This window comes from Geospiza fortis, unplaced genomic scaffold (assembly GCF_000277835.1).
Source record: "Geospiza fortis unplaced genomic scaffold, GeoFor_1.0 scaffold138, whole genome shotgun sequence".
Taxonomy (NCBI): domain Eukaryota; kingdom Metazoa; phylum Chordata; class Aves; order Passeriformes; family Thraupidae; genus Geospiza; species Geospiza fortis.
In genome coordinates this window covers 5,488,039-5,503,936 of record NW_005054307.1, presented here as the reverse complement: position 1 = coordinate 5,503,936, position 15,898 = coordinate 5,488,039, and the positions used below count along the sequence as shown (strand labels likewise).

The window sequence follows — 15,898 nt, the reverse complement described above, 5'->3', positions numbered from 1 at the left end:
ATTTTCAAAGGAGCTGCTGAGAATGGTCAAGTGACATTTTTTCTCCAGTCATGGGTATGTTTCAAAAATACCCACTCCTGCTCATCATAGATGGATGAGGTTATAGATGTTAATGCTGCTATTTACTTCCTTACACCTTTCAGAAACAGAGTCATATCTAAGAATTATGAACCTGATAAAACATATTTTGGCTATCTCAGTCCAGATTAGACTCTCCCTTTTGATTCTCCCAGGGCATGTTTTGTTACAACAATAATGCTAATGCACAACCAGTGCGCTGACCATAAGCTCAAGACATCAACTGCCTCATGTCCATCTTTCAAAACAGTCATCCCAGTTCCAGCAATCTTCTAGAGGCTTACATCTAGCAGAAAAACATTCATCTCACCCAAAGAAGCAAAGGATAGGAAAATTCTCCAGTGTAACAACTGCAAGATTGAAAGCAGGTTCTGCAGAAAGCAGCCAGTGAAGATACTGAATGACACTGTTATCATTCAAAAATTGTAAGAGAGAACTGGCAGACTATCAGGGCAGCATGAATCTTACCTGGCATTCAGTGTTATTAACATAAAATATGTATTTTAACCAGGATGAAACAATGGGTAGGTGACAAGACAAAAGGTCATTTAACACCATGGCTCTCAGAAAGTGGCACCTTCAGGAAGCATCATCTCACAGCTGTGCAGGGCAACAGTGAGCTCTGAGAGATCCATCTCTGAATGCAACATACAAGTTACTAACAAGCCTCTCCAAGGTACCCACGCTCATGGTGCTCAACGTTCCCAACAGCTCACAGCTTAATGGAGACAATCACTCCTGGTCTCACCTGGCTTCAAGCTTCAGACCCCAACCACCACCCAAACACTCACTTTCCCCTGCCATAGCACAAAGCAGCTATAACAGCCTAAAGAGGTTCTTCCACCAAGAAAAGTCACAATCCAAGGATTCAAAACAACGGTATGATGCTGCACTCCCAGGGAACTTCTTCAGAGTCCTCAATTGCACCTGACATAATACAGTACATACAGAGACCTAAAAAGAGGCATTCCATGCTTTATCTGACACCTTCATGAATTACAGACCCAACAATGGCAAGGACACCATGAACAATGTTAAAAAAGGTTTCTGCATAATTTTCTCTCCCAGATGTCAACACGAAGTCCCAGTGAGTGAGCAAGATTGTTTGCAGCAATAAACAAAAACCTGCTGCCTTTTGAAGAAAGCAGACCTGGAGCAGTGCCATATAGGGGTATGATAACCAGAATGACCTGCTCTTAAATAAATAAGATAAATAATAAAGTGAAATATTTGCATAATAATAATAATAATAATAATAATAAATTTTATCATTTAGTTATGTGCAATCAGTCTCCATAAACTTGTGGAACATTTATAGGCTGCATCTTAAGTTGTTGCTAGAGTAATCTGTAATCTGTAACTCCATGCTTGTGAATGAGCAGGTAAAGAAATGTGCTGAAGAAAAGTTACTATATATTACATGTCTTGACCAATAATTGCACAACAGGAATTATGTAGGAATAAGTGACAGGTAAATGTGTTTTGTTTCAGTATTGTGTTTCCTCCTTTGAAGACAGAAGTTCACTTTTCAAGATCCTGTTTATAATCGATTCCATCTATTCAGCTCTAGTCAAAATGCTACACCTCAGCAGCTCAGAGAACTGGGAAGGGTGTGAGAGTGGGCACAAATCCTTATGCATGTATGGATCCAATCTACAACCTTAAAAAGAACAAACGTCACCTGCACAAGGGAAACAACATCCCACACATCAAGTAAAGTTATTAAAAGGCTACAAATGGTGAGACTCAAAGAAAAGCTAAAGTCCTGTGGCCAGGAACCCTTCCCCATAGCTAACAAAAATAACAGGAGCATTCTAGAACATATTTGGACAAAAGGTAACATTTTCCTACTTGAAACACAAAACCCAATGTTATTTATTTTTCTTTTTTCTATCTCTACAGCACTCAACACAGTGGCATACTGGGTCATGGGAAGCATGGCCATGGTCTGTGAAACTTGAGTCACAGTAACCATCCACCTTTCCCACATAAACATGTTAATAAGCCTCTGACTATGGAAAACTTGGACTTTCATATTAACAAAGTATCTCTCTCCCTTGAAGATTTTTATCTGTAATCTCAAAATAATACATATGTCAAAGTATGTGTTTCCAAACACATTTTCTTTTGCCTATAAGCAAGTGTATCACTGTTTGTCCAACTAGCACCATATGGGTTTTCGTTTAAACTTATTACATAATCTCCCTGAAGACAGGGAGTACAAAGTAAAGGCAGTTTAACATTTTATTTCACAATTCTTACCTTCAATATTAACAACAAACAACTGCTTGATGTTTAAATATTAGCAGATTACACAGCTGCCACAGGACACTCTGGTCGTGTGACCTTCATTCTTGCTTAAGATCTGGACTGAAAAGTGAAGCTATCAAAGAGGGTACTTGGAAATAATTTACAGTTTCATGCAGGAATATAAAATAAACCAGTGAAGACGTATATTTTTTATGCAATGCTGTCACTGTAATCCTAGGGGTTTATCTGCCACTGACTTGCCACACCTCAGTCAAAATTGTTAAAAAGTTCACAATAACTCTCCTTAATACACCTAAGTTGTAAGATACCTGACAACAATAATTAAAATCTTCTCATCTCCTTAAGAAACTGTGGAAACATTTTCAGCATTTTAATTACAAACTATTCTGATTTTAGCTTGAATGATTTTGGCTTCTCATCTGTGAGTCTATTTTATCATAGATATTTGCATAAAGCAATAACTGTTCCATTAAAACATTAAATTTACTTCTGCTGCATTGCCCTCCAAATGTTTTTGTGAGATCACATGGTTGCGGTGGAAATAATGATGATGTCAAACTGAACATTTAAATTTAAAGATGGGAATTTAAAGATAAAATCCTTAAAATTACCTTCAGGAAAGCATTTTTAGCAGAGGGGTAAACAATATTGAACCTTTTTTTCCCCAAGAAATGGACTTCTATTTGCTTTGAGAGCATTGCAGTCAAACTAAACTCTAAAAATACCAGATTAACAAACAAGAGCAGTGTTTAAGACACTAGAGAAGACCTAGCACTTTTTTTTTAATGTCTCAGGAACCAGGAGCTCTTTCATTCCATTCCTTGGACACTTAGGTTGATGTCAGCACCCTGACATCACCAAATGAATTCAGAACAGCATGTTTGCCATCCCACAGTATCCTACTTTTTAGCCCAAACTGTCAAAACCGTAGCAGAATTCCAAAAAAACTCTTTCTGACCAGTTGATCCAGCACTTTGAAACACAAAAAGTTAATGCTTTACCTCAAAAAAAAAAAAGGTTGGGTGATCAATCAGTGACTACACCTCACAGCTTTCACAACCTGCACTACCCCAGAAAATCTGCCGTGAACAGAAAATCCAGGAAATCTCACACTAGTTGTCATTATATATACCTTTGTTTGATCAAATTGTGGGTCATACACAAAGCTCCAGGTTTTCAAAGCTACAAAAGAATTGTAGGCACATATTCGGTATAAAACTTCCTAAAAACATTGGAAGAAAACAAGTGTATTTGGCAGTCTTTCTGTGCATATTTTGCTAAGATACTTCCATAATTTTCAAGAGTTCAGTGCTCTCTTTACTTCCTTCACTCACCACACATCCAGAGAAAAAGGGGGAAAAGCTGATTTATTATGAACTTGTCAAAGGCACACAGAATAAGGAATTCCTACGTGCTATTTCAGTGATACAGGATTGGAATGCTTGCACACTTGACAATTAAGTATTCTGGTCTGGGCTATTCTCATATCTGAGATACCGAATCTATAGGCTACATGTAATGGAAAACCAAAAGCAAATTGCAAGAGTTTTGGAGTCATTAAGAGTTTTACACCACTATTTTCTTTATGGAGACAAAAGAGGCTCAAAACTCCTGTAGTACAATCTTACCAATACAGAAAAGACTGAACCTGCTGCTTCACACCAGTTAGTCTTGACAGAAAAGATTCAGACCAAGTTACTGATCTAGGTCTGTGAATAGAGTAAAAGCAAGTTTATATAAAGTTTGTTGTTGCCATGTTTTTCTTCCTTTTGAACAGCATCAACATGGGACTAATTCATGATCTTTAGAAAGTAGTTTCCAGTTAGACTGACACACAATGGCAAGCAGTCTTAGACAGGTGAAGTGACAGGAAGGAGGAAGCCTGAGTTGATGTCAGTGACAAAAACTATTTTAATGGAAATGTGAAATTATTCAAAAATTTCTTCTCCCAAACACGTGAAGATTTCTCTAGTCAGATTCAGACTGCACAATGGGCTGAGAGAAGGAATCAGGCAGACGCAGTATTTTTACATAGCGTGTTTTTCTAATGGCTTTTCATACTCAGTGCCTCACTTAAAGGTTTCTTCTGTCAAAGATCTGTTAAATCAGCGATGTTTCATCAAATAGTAGTTGTCAAACATGATAAAGAACTACAATAATAAAATACGTGACCAAGAGGTTTTAGCAGCCAAGGATTCAGGGAAGACTGGAAATAGGTTGTATTTCCAAGGCAGAGAAAAATGACAGCAGTAATGAAGTCTGCTGTTTGTATTCAGTAACACTAATTTTCAGACCTCTTCTATCCTAAATTAAGACCTACACATCAGGTCATGCAATGGACAGATATGACAGGAAAGTCACATAACAAAGGACAGATGATAACGCATGACTGCTATTGCACGACATATCTTTTAATTAAGTCTTTTAAGTAGGGAGACTCCTGCCCTGCTACTGATATGAGGCAACATCTCAGTCTCACTCCTACACTAAGAGCCCACACCAGACCCCAGACTTGCCTAAGCAGATGTAGAGGCCACCTGATGTAAAAGAATTGCAAAAAAAAAAAAGCAAACCCACCCTATAAACACACACTACCAAGAGGCATTGAAAAAAAAAAAAAAAAGCAAAGCCACCCTACAAACACACACTACCAAGAGGCATTAAGACAGATTTTATTTCTCAGTGTAGGAAACCATATGTCTACACATTTGAACACGGACCTTCAAACCAGAGTTGCATGTACAGACACAGAATCTTTGTGTCATGATCTTGCTGATGGACTTTCATGTTTTGGAGAGGTTACCTGCATTTTGATTAACACCCATCAACCTTTGATGAAAGATGTAGTCAGATGCTGCTCAAGCTACTCCAACACTGAATAATTTGCTCTAATTTATTTCTTTAAAACTACTCTAATTTACAGCTTTACTTTGATGAAGTGGGCACTTTTGATAACTTCCTAGAATTATATATCCATTGGCTGAAGCAAAAACCCAACCCCCCCCAAAATGGTGATTCTACTGGCTGAGAGAGTTCAGAGAAGTTGGGATAAGAAATAGCAACTAAAATATAAAGACGATTAGAATTTCTTCCTCCTACTAGCTGGATGATTGGCATTTGGTTTAGGATCATCCTGGTGAAAGCCTCCTCCCCTGTTGACTGAGTGCATTTTTAAGTAGTGAGCAAACATAATCAGGAAAGAAAAATCTGTGCCCTTCCATATTCTGAAATCTACAGGCATTTTCCCCTGTACACAATATCAGAATGAAAAACAAAGCACAGTGAGTGCTAGTTAATTTTTTCTTTTCATCTCCTTGCAAAGCCAGCTCTAAAAAAAGATTCCAACCTGCCACAGAACCTTCTTTGAACTTTCAATTTCCTACTAAGTTTAAACTTATCTTCTCAGATAGAAATGAAGCTTGGCTCCAGAAAAAAAAACATTTTTAAATCCTTGGTGAATAAAGATCAGGCAGTATTCACCTACAGAAATTGAAAAACGTGAAAAGATAAATGCCAAACAGTGTGTGAAGCTTGAAAAAGCTGTGGTCAATGGCATTTTACATAACAATCTGAATTCCAGTAAATCACATTTCAATTACAAAGGAAGTACCAACAAGATCACTGTCACAAACAGAGAAATAATAAACTCTATTCGGGAAACAAGAAGTGAAATTCAACTATATCAGATCTCTATTCTCATCCTTTTCTTAAAGTTTTCAGTTGAAGAGATTTGTTCAGCTATACAGGAAATACTCAGACTTTGACTCCCCACACTTCCCTCCCTGTTCAGTTCCACAACTGCTCAGGAATGATATATTTTAGACTTGCTCAACAGCTGTTTAGCTCAAAAGCCATGTTTTGATACTTAGAATACTAATTACACAAAAACATCTGAATCACAGAATATGCTGAGTTGGAAGGGACCCACAAGGATCATCAAGTCCAATCCCTGTCCCTGCACAGGACCATTCCCAAGATGATTGGACAATGCCCTCCCCATCATGAGCCTGAGAGCATTGTCCAAATACTTCTTGAACTCTGTCAGGCCTGGTGCTGTGACACTTCCCTTGGGAGCTGTGCCAGAGCCCAACTACCCTCTGAGTGAAAGAACCTTTTCCTAATATCCAACCTAAACCTCCCCTGACACAACTTCAGGTTCTTCCCTTGGGTTCTGTCACTGGTCACCAGAGTAAGGAGATCAGTGTCTGCCCCTCCTCTCCCCCTCATAAGGAAGTTCTAGACTGGGATGAGGTCTCCCCTCAGTCTCCTCTTCTGTAGGAGGAGGGAAAACAAACTCTGCTTCTACTTACTTGTAAGGCTGGCTAATAACTATGGTCATCTACGTACACAACGTCTTCTGTATTCTAGCTTTGAAATGAAGTTTACTCTTTCAATCCTTCAATTACCCTAATCATCAAGGCCATAACAATCATAGTTGTAAAAAGCACATGTATTACTCTTCTGATAGGTCCCAATAATTGCAAAAATAACCTTTAGAAGCCCTGAAATTTTTAAACTGATGGAATTTTTTTAAAAACTAGACATTAAGAGTTACAGTGTACATTATCTTCACATGGGATTGATTTGTAGCGGGACCTGAAGACTGGAAAATAATTTAAAGAATGCACCCTTTAAGTGTAATGCTAATACTCTTCAAGTAAAATTATTCTTTGATATTTCTGTTTTGAAAAGAAGACACAATCAAGTTTCAGCTATATTATTTGTGGCTAATCTCAATATAATCTAACAGTAGTTCAATAGATAACTACAAGTCTAGGACTATTATTGCCAGCTCACCAAAACTTAGACCTTAGCAGGTGAATTTAATTCTGTATTCTGACAGCTTCTATCAGATAATATATGCTGGTCAAAAAGCATTTAATGGGCTTTAAAATGCTCAGTTTCTAAAGGATTCTTCTTCAAATTACAACATAACATTAACTATTTGCCTCCCTGATCAGTCTGCTTTGCTGCCAGACAATCCTGCCCTAGATACCCAAAAGAGGTGCTGGAGTACATTCATTATTAGCTTTCTGCAAAGCACTGCACTTGACAAAAAGGTAATCTTACAGGCCTGAATAAATACTCGACTGTGTTTCTCTCCACATTAGATCAAATTTAATTAACCAGTGGTATGCAATAAGATGCAGTGTTAACATCCTTTTCCTTCACTGGTGCCTGGTTTTCATCAAAGAGAACTACTAATAATGCAAACAGCACTAATAGGGCTGGGAAGGGCTCACCTGTCATAAGGACAGTTTGTGGAGAAAGAATTAACAGCCTCAGGAGAGGTTACCTGTTCTACTCATTGCAATCACAGTCACCTAAAATATTAACAGTACGAATGCCAAAAATGTGAAAAGACTACAGAGATGTGCAGAGTAAAGAAAATTTGTCACTTAAGAGTGGAAACACTAAAACAATCACCGGTTGTGGTAGTACTATTTATTACTATAAACTTAGATTGCCTAAATTTTCCAAATATGATATCTGGGTTAAAAAAAATCAAACCAAAACAAATAAAAAACAAAAAACAAAACCCAAAAACACATAAGAGCAAAAAAAGCAACACAAATACAAATCCTAGAAAAGGTCTCAGACAACCAAAAAACAAAAACACATAACAGCAAAAAAACCAACACAAATACAAATCTCAGAAAACGTCTCAGCTGTCTGTTCTCAGAGTACCCTGCCTCCAGCTCTGGCCCAGAGCCTTTGAGATCAGGTCTTCTACCAAAGGGATAAACTAATATTATTGATGCTAATGTGGACTCGCTGGTAGGGAGCAAGACCAAGGGCATGTGAAGGTCATAAGTCATAAAGGCAACAGTAACCTAAACCACAAATGCATGAAACCTCTCTGTAGCTTTGCTTTTCATTTTGACCTTTATACATTTTAATATGGATAATTCATAAAATGACAGAGTGCTTAACAATTCACATCTGTATCGATCATTCAAAAACAACCAGTCAAAGGAGAATAAAACACAAATTATCGCACGGCTCTCAAAGTTCCTTCATCTTCAGCATCCGTCATCAAAGTCATCCTCCTTTAATTTCCCAAATTTCTGGAGAGTTAGGATTTCATTTCTCAGAGTTAAAATTTCACCAGCTGCCTGAGTCCTACAGACTAAGGCTGCTGTCATCTTCTGTGTGTTGTGTCGAGCTAAGGCTGATCAGCACCGTTAGAAAAACATGTAGGGACCAGCTAGGCTAATCAAGGCAAAACCAACCACAAACTTGCCTAAAGCAAGCGGCAGTTACTCCTTCTACAGCAAAGTCAGGTCACTTTTGAATACATAAATAAGCCAATCAGACACATCTTTAAGAAAAAAACAACAAAAGCAACAAAATAGTAGAAACCATTTGCAAGGGAAGTCTGATTTTTAACTTCTGCTTACTCAGAAAACTCCTTTCAAAAACATTCCTATCAGTTCAGGTATTAGGCTATACAGAGAAAATGGGACAAAATACTTTAGAAGAGTATAAATATTTAAAAGAAAAGTTATGACAAAGCTTTCTTGGTGTTTCAGTTCCATTTTTTACTTTCCTTCTTTCAGTTTAAATTTTTGCCTACTGGCATGTAAATAACTTGTGAGTAATTAGTTGACCAATTAGTTCTATGACAATTTCACAATTTTGCCTATGCAATCTTACAGTTACATCCACATGGCTACATTCTTGCACCACACCTTCCACCGTCAGGGAAAAATCCCTACAACCTCTATGGCTATCCCAGCATGAACCATAGCTGACAACAGACAAACCACTTACCAGAAGTAAAAAACCCTGCCTTCTTATTTCTCTAACAAGCAGTGGAAAATGTAAAAGTATCTATAAATGCACAACAGTAAATATTCCTATAGCAGTCACACTAAACAACCCTTTGCAGGTCTCCAGCTTAAGGTATTTCTGTGCTCAGTGCCATCCACATAACACTTTAAACTGCTTTGCTGTGTGAATTGTTCTAGGGAACAGATCTGATCTGATGCAAACAAAACCAATTATATACACTAAAAAAAAGAAAAAAAATTGTGTCACTTTCTTCCCAGCCAGTTATCCACTCCAGTTCATCCCTGCACCATTACACTATCCTAGGATCGCCACTGAATTGCGATTTAGTGAAATCACAACTTCATGGCTAATGCCAGCTTTTAAAAACTGCAGTGACCTGGCAGTTCAGGAAACAAACAGGTACCTCTCCACACCAACCCAACCAAGAGAAGCAAGGTCAGCCCTGGCATCAAAGCAGAGAACAATCAGCCCAGCACCAGAAAGGCAAGAACCAGTCCTAGAGACCTGGTCTAGCCTAGCCTTGGCTTTCAAAGAAGAACCAGTAAGATTCTAAAGATATGGAGTAGTGATGATACTAAGATTTTAGAAGTATTTTTAAAAGGTCTGGCTGTGTGGGCACAAGTCTGCCCATCTCAGAGCACTCTCTACAAATAAAACTGTGTTTGTGTATTTGCAAACTCCACTTTGCTCAGCCTCTGAGAGTCTGATCCATTAGCACACCCCACTACCTCTAGTCACAGCATGATGAAAAACCATTCCATTTGTACAAGCTGAAAGTCACATGCAATTTAAGGTTTTAGGATTCCAGACGTTTCCCCAAGGTGCACATCCAGAACTGCTGCAGCCCTGATTTGAGCACGTACAGACATTTCAGACACTCTGACCAGGTGCCCAGCAACCACACATGCAACGCGTCTAATGCACACTGGCAGTGAGCACCAACCAGGCAGCAACCCTCCAAAGCTGCGGCAGCTGGAGGCATCCTTCATGCAAAATGCATCAACAGTGCTGGCAACAAAGAATCCAAACCTTCCCCCCTCTCAGGTGGGGACCATAATGGCTAGAAACTGAATCAGGTTCTGGCAACAAAGAATCCAAATCTTCCCCCCTCTGTGCCAGGTACCATAATGGCTCGAAACTGAATCAGGTTCTGGCCCACATCTCTTGCCCCTAGTCCTTGCGTTGCATTATAACAACACAGGGCAATTGCTCTACCTGAAACAGAGGCGCAAACCTCGCTCTTTAAAGATCCTCCAGGGACTTTCCTTTTCTTCATCCCTATTCTTTCATATCCCACTGGCTGCCTTAGATGCTCCCTAATGAGCACTCTGGCTGTTTTGGTACCGATCCCTCATAGCTCTGGTAGGTTTCCTAATTCCAAAGTCAAGTGAGTAAAAAAGTTAGGCATGGAGATGTCAGTCTAAAGAACAGCAAAAAAATAATATTTTTCTAAATTGGTTTTCACATGGTCAGAGTGTAAGGCAGATCTCCAAGGAGACTCGAAGAGTGACCATATTGGTCAGCACAAAAACATTTCTGGCAGGCTGCTTAGGCATGCAAGATATCATAAATATATAATCCAGCAGCTGATGTTAGGGATCTCACATGTGTCCAACAAGAGGAATGTCCTGCAACAAGCTGTATTTCTTCTGTTTCTTCTCTAAACGCACGTAGATTAGTGTACACGCAGTCACTTTGCCACTCTCTCTCTCAGATGTTTATTTTTTCCCTCTTCAGAGGAAAAGCAAAATGCCAACAACCCATTCCTTGTGAGCAATTTCATCCTTTAACACACTGGATTTTGTTCAGGTCAAGTAACATTTTTGGTAAAGAATATAATTGCAATTGCCTGTTTCTAAGATCTTGTAAATAGCATGACATTATTTTAAAAACTGCATTTACAGTGTTCCTTTAAGTGTTTTTACACAGTTTCAGCTGAAATTGCTTTATTCCAAAGCAATTGAATATAGAGTATTTTTATAAGGACCTCTTTGTCTCTCTGTAAATGACTGAGATACAGATCCTTTCCAGAAAGAGAATGCATCAGAAAACATGCAACCTTACATTTTACTAGCCATAGTTATCTAGCACCATAAAACATCAGTTCCTGAAGCTTATGTTGTAGCTAAAGCAAAACAGCATGATTAGCAGAGTAAAGTAGTGCCTAGAGGCCTTACGCAAGTTTAGGTTTGGCACCATACAAACACACAGGCTCTATTCAGTATGGTAAAGCCATTCTACAGCCAAAGCAGAGGCAATTCCATAGATCAAAAGCAAAAATTAAGCTAAAATTCAGCAGCACATTCATTCCATCTTCCAGGAAATACAGTATCACATACCTCCTTGTCATACTCCTTGGACAACATAGACAAATAAAATAGATATTGGCCTAAACAAGCTGGTTAGAAGACACATTGTTATCATTCAGGGCTGTAAGCTTGTCTACATTACAGCTTCAGGAGTGCCTTTAACACGTGGTTTAAGGAACACTTCAAAGAGCTCCTCTAACCTCCTGCGACACAAAGCTGCATGGAAAGAGCAGATTATTTCCCAGTGTGATAAAATCCAGACAACTTCAAATACTTTTCAGCAGGCACCACAAAAGACAAGGTATACGCATAACTGCTGGATCCAGTAGTCCTCTCCTAAGATATACATGAAGCGAAGTCACCCTGCAATTCCTCTTACAGGGGTACCACAATGGAAAGGAGCAAGCTCCAAAAACTTGCCAAAACCACTGGCAGTTGCAACATGTGATGCCATCAGTACCAAACATATTGAAGACATAAAGCAACCTCTTTCACCACCTTCTCTTGCCCCCACCTTGCTCTGATAAGGAAAGGTGGGGTCAGAGAGGAAATAGCAGCACAAAGACTCAGGTAAACTCAATTGAGACAAAACCCCCACTGTAATAAAGCTTCTTTTCAGGGTAACTCAGTGTCCACTGTGGCAGAGAGCTGTATGGAACTTTTTCACAGCAGAATTGCTCCATGAGTGTCTTTCCTGGGATTATTTTTGCAAGTGGGCCCTGTTGCATGCTGTGAGTCTTGTGAGAATGGGACTCAACCAGTTCTCCCAAAGGTACACATCATAAGCAAAGATCTATGTAGTAAAAGAAACCAAATGAAACCAAACACATAAACTATGTGAAACCAAACACTATGACAGGCAGGACAGTGGAGTAAATGACTTGGTTTCTCCTCTGTTTCAGCTGCAGTCATCAGTCACACTACTTTGTACTTAGAAAAGGTCTGAAGTTATCAGCACTCATACAAATTCAATGTCCCTCTATCAAGCAAATTCTTGTCTCTTAAGAAATCAAGATGCAGTAATAAGTCATAAGCAGCATAAATACACAGGTTTTTTTCTGAGGGGAAAGTGGAAAGAAGAGTCTTATGATACACATAAGAATTTACATATTTCTGCACAGATCCAAAACATAACTATGCATGAGCAAGCACTGTGGACCTGTACAGACTAGCAACAGGACTTTCCATGTAGATATTACATAGTGCTATCACATCCAAAAAACTACCATGGTACCATTAAGTGCCATAACACTGTTAAACTTATAGTACATAAACTCAGTGGTGCTTCAGGGAAACAGATTGCTCTCTCCTTACTCACCAACCACTTTTCTCTCCACAACTGATCTCACTGAGTGTCTGGAGCCTGTCCACAATGGACTCCTCTCCTTTCATGGACACAGGAGTCCATCATGATGCCAGAATCCCTCACCTCTTCTTTTCTGAGGGCCCAACAAATCCATGTCCAATGCAATGCAATTCTTCTCTTCCATTTTGCTGGAGGAAGGGAAGAATGGCATGATTGAGGGCAAGAAGAGTGAATTTAATCTGTTCCCAGGCACACTGCACGCTACTGCTAGCACAGGAAAATGAGCACGGATGAACGAGCTGAACAGAGGCAAAATGGAGCTGTATGATGCACAAGGGACACACTGGGTGTACATGGCAGCAAAATAATCAAAGTGACATGGTTGTGTCAGCATCTAATAGTTTTGGTGTTGTTTGCAATCATGTTTATTTAGAACTGCACTGCCACTGTGCCTGCATTTCAGTCGCTGCTTACCCAAACCTCACTAATTCATATCACACAGGGCAGGCACTGGATCACTTCTGCACACAAAAAGGTTTGCAGAGGCAGGGCCAGTGGTATCAACCCCTCACAGAACTCCAGTTAATGCAGCTGAGGTGATGCATCTTGCAGGACTGGGGTGTTCAGTGTGAGATGTCTGACTGTAGTAACACCAAGACATTCACGAAGCCTGTGCCTGGGCACTAACTATTTTTGGAGTGACAAGGTTTAGGATTTTAAAGGTAGATGTGGCAGTAACCAGAAATAACATTTAATTCCACTAATATAGCTTCCATAATAAACAGTTCCAGGAAAACACAAGAGAAAAGAGAATTTAAAAAAAGGTTAAATACATGAAAATTGCATAACCAATTTTCTTTACCTTGCATTAGGACTATCCCAAATATTGTCACATAAGTCAGCAACAAATCTCTTTTTGTTACATTATTGACATGGTTCTGACAGTCTTAGTAAGATTTACACATGCACTTAAAATTAAGCATGCAAGCAAGTCCCATTGGGTACTGATGTAAGGTTCATGCCTTCACTTGAACAGTCATTTTACAACTAGCTTTTTTAGCATGCAATATCTGTGTTCACTTTGTTCATTGGACAATAATTTTAAAGTAACCTATACATTCTAAGTAGTACGGGCAACCAGTACGTGCCCATTTGATAAAAGTTCACACATGACACACAAAAAAACATTACATTAGAAACAGAGATATTCCACAGTATTCAAAAATCAACTCCTGTATCCATTATTACACAGTTCATACAATTACAGAAGTTTATTCACATGCTAACCACAGCAGAGATAAAGTTTAATGGTGTTCACATGCTTCCACAGTTTTTACAGTTTACTAGGCTTTGATTTATCTATCAAAATTATTTGAGTTTGGAATTTTCATTAATGCAATTTTTAACTGTTTTGAACGTAGCTTAGTGGTTATGAAATATAAAGTTTAAAAATATTATATATACTAGCTCCCATTATAAATATCAATTTCTGACCTTTGGTTGAACGGACAAAGTAGCATAGTAGCAAAGGCAAAATCAACTACAGAAAGAAGTCTCGTTGAGACATACCTTAGGACCTCCCACTGAAAATATGTTTATATTTTACCAAGCAGTAGAACTTTAAAAAGACAGCAAGTCACACTTTGCACATGCATGAGACAACAGCTATGCCCAGAACTTGTAGCAGAATAGGGATCAAGGGTAACTGACATTCACTCAACACAAACATTTAATTTTGCTGTAAAATACACACCAGGTGAATAGCAAGGGGCATTAGCTAGACTAGGTAAATTCTCTTTAGAACTATCTGGCTAAAGGGCAGAAAAACAACATTGTGATTGCATCGTTAAACACTCAAAATTAAGAAATAAGCAGGGCACACTACGTAAAGAATTAGTGCTTTGTACCTGCATTACCATAAAGATGTTCCACATCGCCTCTTTTTTTGCACAATGCCAAAAAAGAAGCCAGTACCTAGGATGGTAATTTAATCACCAATGGGGTAAAAATCTGCTGGAAAATCTCACCTCTGGTTTTTACTGGAAATTTGTGTGAATATAATTTATAGCAGAGTTTTCCCAATACAGTTTCAGAAAATGTTTTCAAAGCTTAAGAAAAGCCACTGATGTGTAACATACATTGTTTAAAATGCTGTGTAAGTTGCAAACCTTGAGCTATATACAATGAAGGAAATCAAATCAGGCTGTAGTGCCCTTTCTTGATACCTGAGTGCTTAACAATGCAGCCTTAACAGTATGCCATTTGGGTTTTCCTTTTGAGAAACTGAATTCCTAGAGTTTGCTTAATATGTCAACATTTGAAATCTTGCAAGCAAAGACCAATTACATTCAATCCCAAAGACTCATATGCCTAAAAGGGTATAATTAAAAAATTAAAGGAAGCGGTCATGCAGGATACTGGCAAGGAAAAAGTACTAAAGAAATTTAAGAAAAAGCATTTAACTCACCAGTCCATTGTTTGGCTGAGGTGAAAAAGGCAAACATTACTGAGATGCATCAGTGAGGAAGTTAGAACACAAATCAAGGCACGTGCCTGCAAGCACATGTGAATAACTTCAGGCCCAGAAGCTCTTTCCATGGTGAAGTCATTCACATGTGCAACTGCAGAAGCTAAGCTCGGATGTTACCCTCAAAGTACAAAATGCTACTTACATTTTGCTACTGACCTCAATATAAAAAGAAATTTACCTGTATTTAACTGTTTCAGCTGAAGAAGACAAAAATCCCCTTGAAGTCCCACAAAGTAAGGTAATCCATTCTAGCTGCTCACAGTTCCAGTTAGTTTGTTTGTTTTTAACATAAGTCTCAGAACGTGTTAAGGCTTACAAACCAGAAGCCTTCCTTGGAAGCTATGTGAGGACTGCATGAGACCCTGGGGTACAAAGAGCTTATTTCTGCCTTGCAATACACCAAGAATGCTTATGACATGACAATTAAGCCATTATTCTTTTTATTGGGTATCTCTCTGCCAAGCCTGATGTAACCTGACATATACAACATTCAATTGAGTGTCTCTTAAAGTGTTGAGTGTTTCCAACATATGCTTGTGCAATTTTAGGGATCTGAACTGTATAAGAAATCTAGCTTAAGGAAAAAGGACACCATGCAAATGAGTAGCA

The 15,898-nt window shown here is 38.7% G+C and overlaps 1 protein-coding gene across 1 annotated transcript in view; it reads right to left on the bottom strand.

Moving 5' to 3' along the window:
* Window positions 1-15,237, bottom strand: part of SLC25A13 (solute carrier family 25 member 13) — a 96,783-nt gene extending 81,546 nt beyond the window's left edge. The window contains exon 1 of the mRNA XM_005418567.2: window positions 15,227-15,237. The gene's annotated coding sequence lies outside the window, so the exon portion shown is untranslated. The remainder of the gene's footprint in view (window positions 1-15,226) is intronic.
* Window positions 15,238-15,898: the final 661 nt, after the last annotated feature.